Source organism: Colossoma macropomum, unplaced genomic scaffold (genome assembly GCF_904425465.1).
Source record: "Colossoma macropomum unplaced genomic scaffold, Colossoma_macropomum, whole genome shotgun sequence".
Taxonomy (NCBI): Eukaryota; Metazoa; Chordata; class Actinopteri; order Characiformes; family Serrasalmidae; genus Colossoma; species Colossoma macropomum.
In genome coordinates, this window is record NW_023494793.1 from 10455070 (window position 1) to 10472528 (window position 17459).

The 17459-nt window shown below is 38.6% G+C and overlaps 1 protein-coding gene across 1 annotated transcript in view; it reads right to left on the reverse strand.

Annotated features, from left to right (window-relative positions):
- The window catches only part of grid2 (glutamate receptor, ionotropic, delta 2), a 588027-nt gene that overhangs the window by 218262 nt on the left and 352306 nt on the right, over window positions 1–17459 (reverse strand). The gene's annotated exons all lie outside the window — the stretch shown is intronic.

Consider the following 17459-nt stretch of genomic DNA (forward strand, 5'->3'; position numbering starts at 1 on the left):
AGCTTGATACTGGTAACAAACTAACATTAAGGTTATGTTCACATTACAAGCCTCATTGCTCAAATCTGATTTTTTGCTCAGATCCGATCTTTCTAACATGATGGTTCACTCTCGTTTAGGTAAGTAACTAAAATCTGTCTTTAATGTGAATGAACTGGCATCTTGAAATGACCCGTATGCGTACATCCTAATCAGTAACATCACATGAATGAATCACGTGCGTCATTAACAGCAAAAACAACCTAACAAGCAGAACAAGCCTTATCTACAAAGATAATTAACTCTGAAAAGAGACGAAAGCGAAAAGGGTCAAATATGTCGCTTCTCCACCGTTTACAGGCCTTAACTGTTCGCCACTGCTGCCATGGTAACGCTGAATGATGGCGCACGTGCAGTGGAAAAAAGCACATGAATTCCTACCTGAGCGTTCACATTAAGGTCGCACGGCCATGCATTGGACAGGCTATGTTCTAGCCTTAGGCTACGTTCACATGGAAGGTAAAAGTGGCCCAAATCCGATCTTTATCCTCATGTGTGATACAAATGTGTTATGTGCGGCAGTGTAAACAGCAAAAACACATTGAATCTGACATTTTCAATTCCGATTTGGGACACTTTGTGGTACTGAAATCCAAAATGTATCCAATATGCTGCAATGCAACTCTGTCTAAACAGCCAGATTGGAATTCATGTGACTTTTACGTCAGTCCAACTTGACATTTGTCATAATTTGCACTGCTGAGACTTGAGACATTTAGGGTGATGATGAGACTTATTCAAAGAGATTTTGAAAGAAATGATCCAACGTGGCCGTAGGAGAACGAGGCTGCAGTGTCAAAGAACAGTTAAAAGTCTGAAAGTTTAAAGAATGAATTAAAGTCACCGTGCCCTTTTTACAGCGAGCTCAAACACATCCTGGGTGATGAGCCCAGCTGTCAGTCAATGAAACTTCATGATCGCTTCTGTGATTCTGGCGAAGATAAAACTGAAACCTCCGGAAATGGACCTGCATTTGTTGGCAGTCATATTTACCTCTGGATGAGCGCGCCATGTGAAGCAGTGTTCTTTAGCAGATGCGGGTCAGTTTAGTTCAGTGCCACATAAGGTCACATTTAAAAGATATTGTGAACAGCCACACAAAAAAATCAGATCTTGTCTCTTTCTGTGGGTGGAGCATCTGAGGCTGAGACTATGTCCAGATTGGTGGAGCTGGTGAGTCAGCTTAGGTGCTGCTGACCGTACAATAAGGTGAGACTTGGTGTTTGACCCCTTCCTTCTCTGTACATGAGTAAAACGGCAGGGTGAGAGAGGATTAGAAGCGTAATCCACCCACTGTAGGCTTATCAGCACATGCCACGGCTGTGTCACCATTCAACCAGCCTCCTCTTCGGGAGAGCTCCAGCATTAATAATGAATGAATAAATAAATAACACTAGCACATGCAAAACGCCCCCAGAACGAATGGCACAAAAACCCAAAGTAAATTCAATGTGACTTCCAAATTTTCCAGGCAGTGTAAACTGCTGATGTAGGTGTGTGTGTGTGTGTGTAGTGGAAGCTATGAAGAAAACCTTAAAAATGAAAAGGCTTGAAATAATGAAATAAGCTTGGCAATGAGTTAAGCTTAATCTGCGTTGATGTATAATAATTATGTCAAGCAAATATAATGACATTTTAACATGTTTATTTATTTCAATTTCTACATGAAGTACAGAAAAACATTCAGGAATATCTTCTCTGAAAAACAGATCAAGAATTGAAACTCGGTTTTACTCAACACCACAGTATGATAATTCAAGATTAACAATTGTTTATAAAAATAAAGAACAGAATCAGGAGCGTACTTTGACTGTTGCATCCATATGCCTATATTTGCATGTGACGATCAGTCAAATTTCAGCACATCATCTCTTGCCAAAAGGGCCTGACCAGCTGCGCTCAAAGTTTTGTTCAAAGTAAGTCATACTGTGTCCTAAACCAAGGTTTCTCAACCACTAGACTGTGGACCACAAGTGGGCCACGAAACACCCTCTGGGCAACTGAGGTGGAGTCAGTGGCCCATAGTGGGCCAGTGATTACAAGTGACTAGTGTTCAAAATCAGTTACAGGAACATTACGCTTAATTTGACGCCATTCTGGCTGATTTCTTGTAAATAACAAGCTTACATTAGCCTAATCTGCTGATATTGTATGTTCAGTGATAGATGTTGCATATTGTGGCATCCAAAAATCATTGTTTTTTTGGTTTTTCTGTGGGACTTTCCTTTGATGCTTTCTAGTGATAAACAGGTGGACATTGAGGTGGAAAAAGTTGAGAATCCCTGTCCTAAAGCACATCGACAAATCTGTAAAACTTTAATGAAGAGCTAGATGTGGTTTGAGGGGACTCTAAACTAAAGAAGAAAACTTTGGACACCAAACATGTCACCAGCTGATTGACTACTGATCCCAGGTAAGTAGAAAATTGTGAACATTTTTTTTTTCTTTTACCAAAACATCCCTTTAAAAACAAAGGTTGCTAAATGGTCGTTGGTTTGGACATTGGACAGTTCTAGGAAAAACTTCTCAATGGTATAGAATATCTACTCCACTGCGTGGAGGTTCTTGAAAATGTAAAAAGGTTTTTCAGTGTACAGTACATTCAGCTCTAAAAGCATGTTTTATCATGCAGCATGCAGAGTAGCGTGACTCTGAGTGCAAGGACGTTCCCACCCAATTTGAATAGCCTTTGATTTGTGAGCACCTGTTATGATTCGCACATGTACTAACTCCCCATAAGACCCTGACACAAGTGCCCTCAAGACTCGGCACGCCGTCCCAGTCATAATCAATGCGCGGGACTCGTTCACCGCCGAGCTATTTTAGGAGACAAGACTTGCATCGCTGAGATTGAAGTAAACTAGAAATTAATGCATTTGCAATGCGGAGAGCACTTCACTTTCTCGCCAGCCGACTGCAGACAATTCCAATTTCACATGCAATCCATCTTTCTCGCAGACTTCCCATTTAAGTGAAGTACATGAATTAGAGAGGAAGTAAAAAAATTTTAAAAAAAGGGAAAAAAAAAGTGCAGGACGGTAATTTCATTCTTCGTCTCCTGTTCCGCTTTAATCTAGAAAGCCAGCGTTGGACGTATTATCCATTTTCCACACACTGCTTTATGTCAGCCTGCCTGCCCGCCTGACGAGATTCCGAGGGTGATGTATCGTCGCCACGGATCCATGTAAAATGGCCGTGCTCTCCGGGATTGAAATTAAACACAATGTAAGGATAATTTGATTGAGATGAGAGAATGGCTGGCAGGGTGTAATTGGCCATGTAATACTGGGGACTGGCTCGGAGGAAGTGGCGAGTGATGGCAGTGCCGGAGTTGTAAATAATCCATCTCGCCAGCTGAATGGCGGCGCGTGTGACAGGACAAATGGCTGACACATCAACCAACCCACCGGCCCACCGGTCTCTGGAGGCTCATCTGTGCTCTATCCGGCTCGACCTGCTGCTGTTGAGACCCGCACATACACAGCTGCTTATCCTCCACAATTGACACGGTCCCTCTGCTCTCATAGCTGGTACTGTGAGTTCACTCTATACAGTGGTGCAAATTACAGCTTATGCAGAAACAGCAGTTTCTAAGAGGCAAGATTGCTCTTAGACTGCAAAACTTTCAAGAGAATAACAGGAAACATTTGGCACTCTGCTTGGAATGTGAATATCTACTGTGTTATGCTTAACCCTTCGAAGACTACCATGGTATATGGACCACTCTACTGAATTAGTTCAAACTGCAGTCCCACAAAACTATTTAAACAAACAATTAAGTATTCAGACCTCACATATTTATGAGAATAACTTAATGATATATTTAAACCTAAGGTATTGATTGAGACAGTAATAAACTAAATATGTAGAAAATCATCATTTATAGTGTACTTTCTGTTGGGAAGTGAGTGTCCCAAACCAAAAACCCTCAACTTGTGAAAACAATATTTACATTTTTTCAATGTTGTTGCTTAGTGAAGTTTTAATATTTGGATTTATCAGAAGTTGAATTTTCAAATTAAAAAAAAACTTTAATTAAAAAATGTCCCACGTTTTCAAGCCACTACCGAAACACAAAGGCACAGATTCACAATACACAGCACCAGGAGGTCATTTTTCCAGGTAAAAAGCCAATGTGGATTCAATTTTCTACAATGTTTCCAATGCCTTCAACACGTTTAGATCTTTTTGGGCGGAGCAGCATGACAAACATTGTAATTGCTGTTGTAGGAGAACAGAGGAGAAAAAAAGACTTACTCAAGCAGGATTTCAGATTAGCATATTGAACTGGCTTAAAACAGCCTTTTCTTCCTCCAACAGATTCCATGTTTGGTGAATCCCTCTTGTGTGTTGAAAGTGAGCTTGGAAGTTGGAATCCAGATAATTATGTTTGAACTGATTTTTCTGCAAGTAGTTTTATCTTTTAATACTATTTTGCATTCCACAATAAATGGCTTTGTAATTTACACATGTAGAATTTACTAGTAAAATGCTTTTACTAGTTAATATTTAATACATATATATGTGCAAATCTAGTTTCTGATATTAATAATTAAAAATGTACTAGCTGAAATGTATCCTTCACATGTGTAAACTGAACTGTGATCAAGACAAATAGGAAATAAAAGCTAAAACAACCTGGTATAGTAATTAGAATTTCAGCATGTCAATTTAATTTTAATTGCAATAAAAATGCCAAATATTAAAATTTATGTTAACAAAATTATTACTATAATTACAATGAATTTTCAAAGGGCTTAAATGATTATGATTATTATTACTATTATTGTTGTTGTTGTTGTTGAATTATTTAATTGAAAGGTTTAATCTTACATGCTAACATATAATTCCAATACAATTAAAAGCTACAGTTTAAGATATTATAATTCATTTTATTATCCATGTCATTTTTTATAGTAAAATCATTTTCTGATAAAGAAACTTTAAGTAAAAGATAAAAAACATCTTTGCCAAACATCTCACTATTATTTGGCAGAATCTCTTCCCTTAAAATTTGTAGCTCTGTTTCTGAATTTAGTTGTCTATTTCTTTGGTTTTGTTTCCTTGTTTCCAACACTTGGGGCTAAGTTTTTTAATCTGTACCAAAGAGTTTTAGTCCACAGGTGAAGCCTTATTTTATCCACACCCCTGCATTTTAGAGCGGGAAGTGAGATTGTATCCCTGTCCATCATCGCCACATGGTGAGCAGTTTAATCTCATTGGACCTCATTCACCAACCGCTCGAGAACAAATTTCTTCTTAAAACCCACTTACGCAGTTTACACAAAGATTCTGACATTCAGCAGTGTTTTCTTATTTGGGATTTGTTCTTAGGTAAGAACAGAATCTACACACACTCATGATTTGGTAGAATGATCTATACAAGCTTATAACAACCTGTTCTTGCATTTTGAATTGTTAATTTCTCACTCATAACTCAATACAGAGGTTCTCAACCTTTTCCACCTCAAAGCCCACCTATTAAGCATGAAGGCCCACAGGAAAACAAAATTCAACTTCTGCTGCTTTAAAAAAATCACAGTATATGTTGTGTATCACTGAACATAAAATATCAACACATATCCCTGCGTAAGCAGTGCTGGCTCAGAGAGGAGCAAGCTTGTACAGGCTTTTCTTTGAGAATTATCTGCAGGACTTATCTGACGGTAAGGATCCCACAACACGTTTTCAACAACTTCAGTTAATGTTATTTGTCTAAGGTTTACTAGAATATATGTATAGTAAATATTGCGCAGGTTGGGAGTAAAGTTAATATTGTCAGTCATACTTCACTGTCCTCTGTTTGTATTATGTAATTGAACTTTTTTACATTTTCCCTTATCTAACATTAACATTCTTTGTACATTGTGTCCAATGTTGTAAATGGCCAGGTCAGTGATCCTATCCTAAGCTAATTGACATGATAATGTTTAATTACTTCAGTGTTTGAGTGGTAAAATCACTAACACTTGCTGTGGAAAAGCATCTCCAAAGTGAACCCTGCAGCAGTCCATACAGTTCACTGGCTCATGGTTCCTAACCCTTTCAGACCCTGCGCCCATGCAATGGACATCATGTGTTTTCTTCTTTATTCTATGCTTTGCTGCACATAACACTATTTGTGACCTGTTGTCCTTCAGAATGGCTGTTTAACAGCCAGTCAAATAGCAGCTTAGTCCCTCCCATTGCATTGGAAAAAAATCAGCACACTGAAGTAAGACATGGCAGCACTGCAGCCACAGAGGCAGAGTAAGAGCTCATATGAACTCCTTATCTTATTTAGAACAGTTTTCATAATGCTATGTCTTTGTTATGCTGTTGGACAGTGAAAGAACAAGCTCAATAGCAATAACAACATAACAACTTTCTACACAGGATTTTTCTAAATCTTACTGACCATTATAGTGTCTTGATGAATACTGTTCATACTAGTTTTAGTGCTGCTGCTAAAATTTTACTTTGCAATGACAGCGTATTTAGACAAATACTGCACAACATTCAGTACACAGCTGAAGTGCTTCAGTTAACTGAGGGTAGAAACATCTCAGAAATGGAAAGCTGGAAAGCTAGTGATGAGGATAAAGATGTAGAGATTTCTAGACTAGGCTCTTTAAAAAGATGTTCTTTCAAGTGTTCTTTACCAAAGACACATTCTACATAGAACCATGAACACTAAGAGATCCCTCTGCATGTTTCAATGGTTCTTTGCAAGGTGCTCATTCATAAACACTGCCACTGCTGTGATGTTTACCCCATTATGATGACTTCCACTGTGTCAAATATGGAATTGTGAATAAAGGGTCAATGAAAGAAGCCAAGAAATTCCATTGAAAGTGCAGGTTCTAAACTTTCAATCAATATCACATTTGTTTGTCAGTAGAAGAGAAATTTTACTATGACTTACTATGAATTTGATGAAATGTTAGTGATGTGCATACAGCCTTCATTTGTGGAGAGAAAAATATCCATTTTTGCCATGTTTTAATTTCGTGATAACTGGAAAAAAAAGTGCAAGCGCAAACATCAATACAAAACGTACACTGAACATGAACGAGGTTCACTATAAAACTATGTAATCACCTTTTTCATCATTTTTTTTATTTAAACAGTATTGACAGTATAATGTATTTTATTAATGTGGAACTGATATACACATCTGAACCATGTAAATTCAAAGCAACAGTTTTTTTCAGCAGACTGCTGAATAACATTCCAGCGAATATTAGGAACGCAAGCGCAAAGCTGCTACAAGTTGTGGAGCATCTTGCCGATCACTTAATAAAAGGCAGACCCTAGGCTCTGTCTCGCTTTACAAGACTTCCATTTCAAAGCGAACTGTGAAGTTTGCATCACTCGTTGGTAATACGGTTCCTAACTTGAAGTCCGACTTGAATTCCAAACAGCCTGATGCTGGACACCACTTCAGTAATTTCAGTTGTAGTTTAACTACAACTTCCACTGGAGGTTAAAAAAGTGGTTAGCCTCCACCATTTGCTAATGGTTTCGCCAAAACGTTTTAGCAAAACGTTTGCTAATTTTAGGAACTTTTAACATTCTTGCCCTCTGCAGTAAAAGAAATGAGTGCTCATTCTCATCTCAAACAAAAGCTCTTTGTCCAAAGTGGGTTTCTTCTATTCGTCACCGTGGCACAGCCACTAAAGGCTCTGAGCTGGAGGTACAATGCTCACAATGAAGCTGAGAGGTCATCATCTCCCATCCTCCATTTTGAATAATGCATTTCAGAAAGGCTGAGCTGCTTCCTGCTGAGGTGAAGGAAATTTAGTTGAGCAGCAATAAAGTTTTTTTGCACGTCGGTCAGAGGAGCAGGATAGCATGGGGCTGACTTCCTTACTGTCACCTTGAGTTAGCATTCCTGGAACAAGCTCTCTACATACTTGAAAATGACAGTTCTTCAGGGGTTCTTTAGTAAAGGTAATGGTTCTATTTAGAACAATGAGTTCTATACAGACCCATTACATGCTTAAATAGTTCTCTGCATGGTGAAACGGTTCTTCAGGATGGTGGAGCAAGCGTTGTATATAGTTCTATATAGAACCTTTCTGAAAATGTTTTATGTAGCACCAGAAAAGGTTCTGCTGTTGTTACAATGTCAAGCTTGTAACAATAGAAGAACCCTTTTTGGTGCTATATAGAACCATACACAACACATTCTCCATCAATCTGAAGAACATTTCGCCAAGGTCTTTAAGGAACTCATGGTTCTAAACAGAACCACTGTTTTTTAAAAGAGTGCCCTCTCTGAGGCATTCCATGAAACAACTGCCTTACAGATGTCGCTTATCAGAAATGTATCAAAGTAATCTCTGCTTCTACCACAGGGCTGGTTGATATGGCCAAAAACCTTAAAGTGATATATTTTTTTCACATAAACTAATATTGACAATAATTGGTAATTATACTGCATATTGTATATTGTGTATTTCCTTAATACACTACGAAAAATCTGAAAAGTATTTTGAACTCTCAAAAAAAAACAAAAATTCAGGTGTAAGATATAAAAACAGCTAGCTAAAATCTATGTTTAAATTGTATGTATAAAAAAATAACCAGCAGGTTAAGTCTCACAGTGTTTTACAGTTTTTTTATGCTGCTGTTAGTGAATGGCTAGACTTCTTTTCCATCCCTGTTTACTGAGTAAAAGGTGAAAGTCATCATTTTATCTATTCATAACCTTAGACCTTTGACCAGACCCACCTTCTAGGAGTTATTATGTCCAGTCGTAGCTCCATTAGGTTGTCTTTACCTCTTTTTCTCAGAGCTTTCTGGATTAGAACAGGTCACACATGTGGTACAATTTCCCATCTAGTTTTCGCTCCTCTTTCAGGTCACAGCCGATAACATTTGCCCAGTGTGCCTACAGTCATCAGGTTCTTAGTGCAAAATCTTGAACGGTGGTAAACAAGATCTGTCTGGACACGACTTTCTCTCTCTGTGGTGTCTCTGTGTGTGCCGACAGGGCCATCATTCAGCCCAGTTACCTTGAGCCGAAGTGGCCAGGCACAGTGTCAAGTGGTGCAAGAGCTGAATCACGCACAAGCTGTGGCCTGAGATGGCAGATACTGTGCCCTTACAGCTGTGCAGCAAGACAAACAAAAAACAACAGCTTTCCTGTTAAGGTGAATTTGAACGAATGTGGTGTTCTTGGCTGACAACTAGAACAGAAGGCAGTGGGTCTTGGAGCAAGTTTACATTTTAAGTTAGAATGCGAATTTTGGCGCATCCTTTTGACCAACAACATATCATTATTAATCCTTGATTAATTGTTAACCAACAAACCTGTTAAAGACACAATCTACAAAAACATCGAACACATCACTACGTTTTACATAAACAAGGCTTTAAGCTTTATTGAATTAATGTACACAGCCTAATGTAACAGATATGGCAGTAACGTGATGTAGACTACTTACTTATATTTACCACATATTATTGGCCCAAGTTAAAAATCCCTTTTAAATGCACCCTTTCATAGCCCGAGTCTTAATTTGGGAAGAATTTATCCATGTTAATAGATAACACACTGTTTATTGCAAAAGCATAAAGTACCCAATTGTTCCGGCCCCCATATCGTTAAGCCCCAGCCATGGCCTGATGGACTGTAAGTATATATAGTCACCTATATAGTGGCCACTATAGCTCCTCACCCAAAAGAAGAAAAACTTTACTGAGATTAGCTGAGAGCACACTGTTCCAGTACTAGAACAGATCTAACTATTTAGGTCAAACTGTCAAGTGAGAGCAGCACTTCAAAATTCACAAAGTGTTGGATTTCCATGAGATCTGGTTGGTGATGACCAGCTTTGCAAAACACTACACGCCAGATCCGCATGAAAACGATTACTGGCCCACTGCAGCAGTACCACACCAACACCCAGCTCCAATCTTTTGCCACACTAGTCACCTAGCAGCTAAACACAGCATCATTTCTCTCCTCTGACTTCCTCACGTCTGTCAAGTTTGACAACGGAGGCGTGATGGACATCTGTCCCTGCTGCTCCACCATACACACACATCTCGCAGTGCTGTGAGTGACAGTTTCAAGAGCCAGTTCCTCAGCCAGCTTCTCACCTCTTGCTTCACTGATGACCCCCCACCAGCAAGGATTCTGCCCACTGCGCTGCTGACCTTCTTTAAGTCTGGCCTCAGGGCTGGTGCATGCCAATCAGACACCCCGTGCGAAACTATACATTCCATCTCCAAAATACTTTCCTAAAGCACAACAGCGTGTCGTCTATACATTTTGCCGCCTGACTTGGAATAGAGGATGTAACAGACAGGCTAACACTTGCTTCATAACATTTGTTTTTTTTTTTGGTCATTTTTTGCGCTCATTTTTGCCCAAAGTACAATTCTCTATTAAATCTATTAAATTGTCTATATTTGAATGTAAATACGCACAAAATTCCATGTCCATGTCCAGTGTGGACGCGGTCAACAGTGTGATTTAGCAGTGTGTAGAAGAGATGAGCTGGCTTGTGCCAGAGGAGCAGCGTCTAGTCCTAATCTTATAGAAGTCTAATCATAGACTTTCTCAGTGCATAAAAAGTTTCCTGCAAACAGAAATATTAGTTTGGAGTTGTTTATTGAAATATGGTGTTCAGTGAATGGTAATAAATGACATAAACTCAAGTGTGGCGTTTCATCTTTTTTTTGGCATTTCATACATTTTAACGATGAGTAAAACCAGCAAGGGCTCCACCTTCTGGATGTTTGCACACATAAACAACAGGACTGGCAACAGAACTAAATCATGAATGCCTGAAAACCATAAGTGGGGCTACACATGTCCACATGACACAAAAAAAGTATTAACAGCAAATCCTCAAAGGTCTAGAAATCTTTGATGTAGCCGTTTACTGATTTCGATGTATACTGAATGTATGTGACAAGTAGAAGCAGCGTGCACAGCTTAGTGTCACGTTCTCACTGGTGCTATAGAAGCATATTCAAAAAGCAGTGGGTTTAGTGGGACATGATAATTGCCAGTCGGTCATTGCCCACTAAATGACCCCCTGATGCTGGGCCTGATAAGTAATTGATTTCCTTTAGCATTCTTCCTAATCATAAGCAGAACTGTTTGGGCTTTCTTACAGTCTAAACAGTATGTAGTGTTGGTTTACAGAACTATTAACACATTTCTGTAGATAAATACGCAAATTATTCTGTGGTCCAACGTGAAACGTAAAGCATCTAGTTGCACATGAATTCTAGTGATATAAATTACAAGATTCTGATATATATTGCAACAAATGAACTCAATCACGTAACTGCACTTCATGAAACTAAACTGAAAGATAATATAAAACGTAGTGTATTTACATTAACGTTTGTTTCAATCTCTAATTAATGTTGCACTTTTTAACAAGTGTAGACCTTTGTCAACAGGTTACCAATCTATGACGCTATAGCCTAGAAACAGGGGGCATCATGGGCAATTAACCCGTGCACACACCAGCCTTGCCTAGTTTGGGCCCTGGCGCCTACGGCACTTCAAACAGCATCTCACCATATTACTTCATGAAAGCTCCTCCGACACCATACACTGATGGGCTATTAGACACAAGAGCAGCCCCTCTCTGTCAGCCCCTGGGCAGCTTCCAAGAAATTTGCTAGACTTGATAATGCAGTACTTTTAGCAAGACTTCCTACTGATTCAGGGCCTCACAAAGAAGGATGAAGACTATGATTGAAGAAAAATAAGCCAAGACATAATTTGTCACAGTCTGTGCACAGGATGTTTGTGAGCAACAGCATATTATTTTACAGGTGAACAATAACTGTGGTTGGGATATAGCAAATGTAAAATTGAGTCTGAGCACAATTCCTTAAAAATTGTTTTGAAAGAAAATCACCTGAATATAAAAAAGTAAAACATCCTGTAAAGTATTAGACAGTTTCTTCTTGTCCACCTGAGTAGGTCATGCTCACCTCAAACGTTGAGTAGATTACTTCAGAAAAGAGATCTGGAACTGACTTCTAATTACATGACTAAAAAGTATTCAGTGACATAATCTTTTAGATTACTTAAAAAGTAGACTCAAGTTTAATTACTGTTTGTCAAGTCTAATTACTGTTGGATTGCCTATAAACCCCTCAGGGGGGGTGGGGGGGCACACCTAACACATTTTTGTTTTTGCTTAATAATTGTGAAAGTATTTGAGCAAAAAATTTCTTTCTTCATATCAGTAACCCACGCATCTCTGCTACAACTGAAAACATAAACTACTGTCTATTAACAATCTAACCAAAAGTGGCAGGAGTGCAAATGTTACAACTTACCCCATAGGCTGGGTTAATTGTACCAGACTGAGGGGCTAGCTGTAACAGTCATTCAAAAAGTCTACTAAATTCATGCAAAAACACAATTACTTAAACACAATTCTATGTTGTTTAAAGCAGACAAGCTAAAATAAAAACGTATTCATCAAAATGTAAATGGATAAAAAGAGAGAAGTGTCAAATGTGGCACATAATTTTTTTCATCATAAAGCACAGCAGCAAATATCACACTGCAAAAAATGGTAACTACCATTAATAAAAGTGAAATTACATTAAATCTGGTCAATGCATCTAAAATTTTTGAGATTGTTGTAACCTTATTATAAGATGATTTAATTTATTTCTAGACATTTATTTATTACACTTATGTCTTGTTTTAAGTCATTTCATTAAGTCAAATTATCTCACTATATTGGCAGATAATTTTGCTTGTTATAACATAAAATATGCTTCAAATTAGCAAAATTATCTGCCAAATCACTTAAACTAAAACAAGGAAAAATGTCTAGAAATAAGTTAAAGTATCTTATAAGAAGCTTACAAGAATCTAAAAATGAAAATATGTTGATTAGAGATATGTAGATTTGATTTAAGAAAATTTAACACACACATTGTCTAAGCCACTTATCCTTCTGGGCTCGCAGAGGGGTGCTGGAGCCTATCCCAGCAGTCATTGGGCAGAAGGTAGGAAATACCCTGCACAGGTTGCCAGTCCATCACAGGTCAGACACAGAGACATATACAATCACACACACATTCACACCTTGGGACAATTTAACATGTCCAGTTGACCTAATTGCATGTCTTTGGCCTGTGGGAGGAAACTGCAGCACCCAGAGGAGGTGGAATCGAACGTAGCCCCATTATGCTGTGCGGTGACAGTGCTACCCGCTGCACCACTGTGCCGCCCTCTGTGTTAACACACTAAATGTAAAATGTACCATGATTTTTGCACAGGCCACATTTTATGTTTGTGTTTTTTCGCCCACATTTTATTTAGCAAATACACAGTAATTGTGCACTACAATGTGCAGAAGTGCACTCTCTGCAGAAGATGTGTTATCAGAAAATCAACAAAACATTTCATTTGACCAGGGGCATCCAAACTTTTGCATACAACTGTATGGCGAAAAAAAAAGTAGTTATGAAATAAAGTATTCAGAGTGAATCGCAAGAAATATCTGTCCAAGTCCTAGCAAAATTCACAGACGATGTTGCCATGGGAATATGAGAACATCAGTAAAAGCATACTTATCCTATTTGAACCTGTTTAACTACATTAAACGTTCTCCCCTAACTATTATCAGTCTTAAAGACACAGTTCTACGTATGGGCACACTCAGTAACTGAAAAATAAGCTTACATTACCTACTGAACAACCTAATCTCAAAGAAATTCTTTAAAAAAGCAACTGCAATCTGATTATGCATATTTTCGAAGACATCCTACTCTCATTACAAGTAATCAGATTACATACTATAGATTATATTAATACTTCAGTCTATCACTGTCCAACACTGGTCATTGACCCCTGTGTGCAGAAGCAGCTTTGTGAAGGAGTGTATGCTGCATGAAACGACCTGAAAAACCTTTTTCCATACCTTGTAAATCCCAATTAGAATCACTGCAACAGCCATAGCAGTTTTGACTAACCACACTGAAACAACAGAGGCTTTTGAAGTACAGTAATAAGCAGTAATGCCTCAACTCAAACAGCAAAATACCGACAAACATGCATTATATACATTTACTGAGCTTTATGTCAGCAACTTCAGGGCTATTCCTGGGCAGCAATGGAAAGGTTCCAACAGCTCCTGACAGGGGCTTTAAAGAGAGCGTCCCTCATTACCCATAAAACCACCTCGCCAAGCAGACAGAGGGTTTAAATAAGCCAAAATAGGCACATGAAGCAGGTTTTATGTGAATATTCCCGCTCAGACTGAAATGGCGCGACACTGAATGTGCAGACTGAGGAATGATACGGGTGCTAGCTCGCCGAGCTAACAGATGTTTAATAGCCCTTCCCGCTGTGGCACTGGAGCCCTTGCTATATCCACTGCGCGCAGTCAAGGGGCAACAACGAGGCCGCAAATGTCACTTTCCCATTCATCACGCGTTTAGCGCATAAAGCAGTGTTTACAAACAGCGCAACATGCTCTCTCTCCATAAACCCTCTCAGTATAGGGATGAGGAGCTCCATGCCATAAGGGCTTTGCCAAGGCACGATTGCGCAAAACACACTGTCATGAAAACGTTCCCGCTGTAATTACGCACTAAGGCAATTAAGAAAAACAACAAAGCCTCGGTTGAACCTTTTTCCCAGCAGAATGAAGAAACGCTTAACGCGCGAGGTTCCTCCAGTCAACCTTTCGTTCATCATGGAGAGACCTCAGGCCATAGAGTCATTACCGCAGCCCGTGGGAGCCCCATCCAACATTGACAGTCGCCTTCTATTCGGCACGGCGGCAGAATTGGATTTTGATTGCTTTTCACAGGAGATTTTTAATTAAAGTAGAATGAGAATAGCATGTGAGATTAAGCAATGCTTCATGGTTTAATTCCCGATGAGAGCTATCGCAGAAAGGAAAACCATTAAATGGCTTCTTTACATATATTGCCAATCAGAACATGGGCAAGACATGTTTCAATTAAAATGACTGGCTGGCTCATTTTAGCAAACAATGAGCTTCTGCGAGCAAAACTCACAAAGCAGCAAAAAAAGGAATAATATGCAATCCAATAATGTGGCAGACAAATGAGTATACATCTATAAAAACATTGAAAATGTTGAAAACTATGAAATTAAAATGAAAACACTGCGACTTGGGACCTGTAGTTCTATATTATGTGAGTGCTACCCTGAAGAAAGATCCAAGGGAGCAAATGCACAGTGGACTGCTGTAGTACAAGCAATAAAGTTTTGCCCAAATTGAGTTTTAAAAATGTAAAAGAAGACATCTTTGTGGTGTGTGGCATATTAATAGGGTGCTTTCACACCTGCCTTGTTTGGTCTGGACCTTCAGACTTTTCAGTTTGGTCTGAACCAAAAGAACAGGTCTGAAATTTGCCTTGAACCACGGCCTGGACCAAAGGACCAAAATTTGGTCTGGCCAAAAGGAGGTCTTGGTCCAGTTCAAACTGAACCATGGTTCAATTTGTCTGCAGTGAAAACACTTTTTTGGATAGATTGGACTTCGGACAAATTGCAGGAAGTTGAGGGAGGCTATTGTCACCCGAAAAAGAAGAAGAAGAACTGGAAGAGAAGTAAAAATGACCTGCTGTAGCACACATGGAGAGGAGACGAATATTTAACTGTAATTTGGTCCAACGAAAAAACCAAAGTCAACCTGAAAATGCATAAGGTGCCAAAACATATACCTTATTTTCTAAGAGGATGAGACGATGAAGCAGCAGCAGTATATGAAGGTAGTATAGTGGCAACAAAATGAATCTGTTCATTAATTTTTATCCTTTCAAACAGAAAAGGATACCCACTGAACTAACAACATGCCGATATCAGATGGATGCTCTTCTACAAACCAATCAATGCCAAGTATAGGGAGCTGCAACCTACGTAGAGGATGATGAAAGGATGTAGGCTTGTTTTGCAAAGTTATTTAGTGCGCTGGCAAAATTGCAATATGAAACAAAAACTAACCAGATCAAATGTATACAGTGCAAAAAAACAAGAACCTTGGTTCGGACTTTGGTCTGGACTTCCATGTCTGAAAAGGCCAATATTTGTACATTCAAAAGTCTGTAATCACTGTTCACATCAATAACTGTTGATAATTTATTCAGTAAAATGTTATACATGGTCATTTGAAATATTTTAACGACTGCACTTAAAATGTGGTTTTTAAATGGTTAATTCCTTTTGGACAGCTTATTATGGTTATATAGACTGATATTTGTATCAAATTTGTTAGCACGGCAAAAACACAGACTTTCTCAACACATCTGAAAAAACAACTTGTGGGTGTTGCTATATTTTCAGCAGCCAGCAAGGTCTCAGCATATGTGAAGCCAGTTAGAAAAGCAGCCCAAGTGGCTCTTCATGAAGCTGCTGAGAGAATGCCAAAATAAAGTTGAAGTTTACATCCAGGCAATAAATGGGCTACTTTTAATATCTCTAAAATATAAGATTAAGCATGTGATCAGGGGGGCCTGAGACTCTGCCCCTTTGCCCTCAGTTTCAGCAAGCTGAGGTTCAGCCTCACCCTGGGAACAGAGCTTGTGGGCTGGCTTGAGTTTTACAAGATTCATACATCTTGAGCGCCACCTCTAATGCAACCACCTGTGGTTCTCCTCAGTAATTTCAACCTGTCACACATCACCACAGAGCTGGAAATTCCACAAATAAACCATTGAAAAAGTGCCACATAACATGTTATAGTTATTTTGAAAAATATCAGCAATGAAAAGTTAATAATTTGCTACACTAAGTTTTCATTATTGTAAAAAACTGAAATCTATACAGACACAGCAGAGCTCTTAAATAGAATTGTAACTAATATTATTTGATGAATCAATTGTGTAGGTATTAATGTTAGTGCTTTTGGCTGCCTTTGGAAGAACTCTTAACACTACATTTGGTTTTGTTTGAAACATGTTTACACATCTTTCTTCATAAGAGTGACTGCAATATACAGTAAATTGAATTTTAATGAATAAAGTTTAACTGATGTTGATGTTGCTCAGTTTCCCCCTTGAGCCCCTGACTCCCAAAAATGCCTGTGCATAAGATTGTTTTTATTTTTTAATGCTCACAGCATAATTCCATGTGTGTAATTTCACAGTATGATATCTTTATTGGCTAAAAATAAGGGAGTATGTGTGCCTAAACTTTTGTAGCGTAGGTAACACTTTATTTGCATAGTCCACATTTGTAGATACTTAATTTATAAGTTACATTCAACTAAATGTTGACTAAATTGACCATAATTGTCTTTAACTCCCTGGTCCTAGCCTTAACCCTGGTCCAAATCCTAACCCCAACCCTATCACTAGTTAGAATCAACAGTTTCAACAGATAGTTTGTACAGTTTGAACATCTGTACATAATCTATAGGGAACTATAGTGAACTATCCAAAGAAAGTGAGACCACTTTATTTGGATC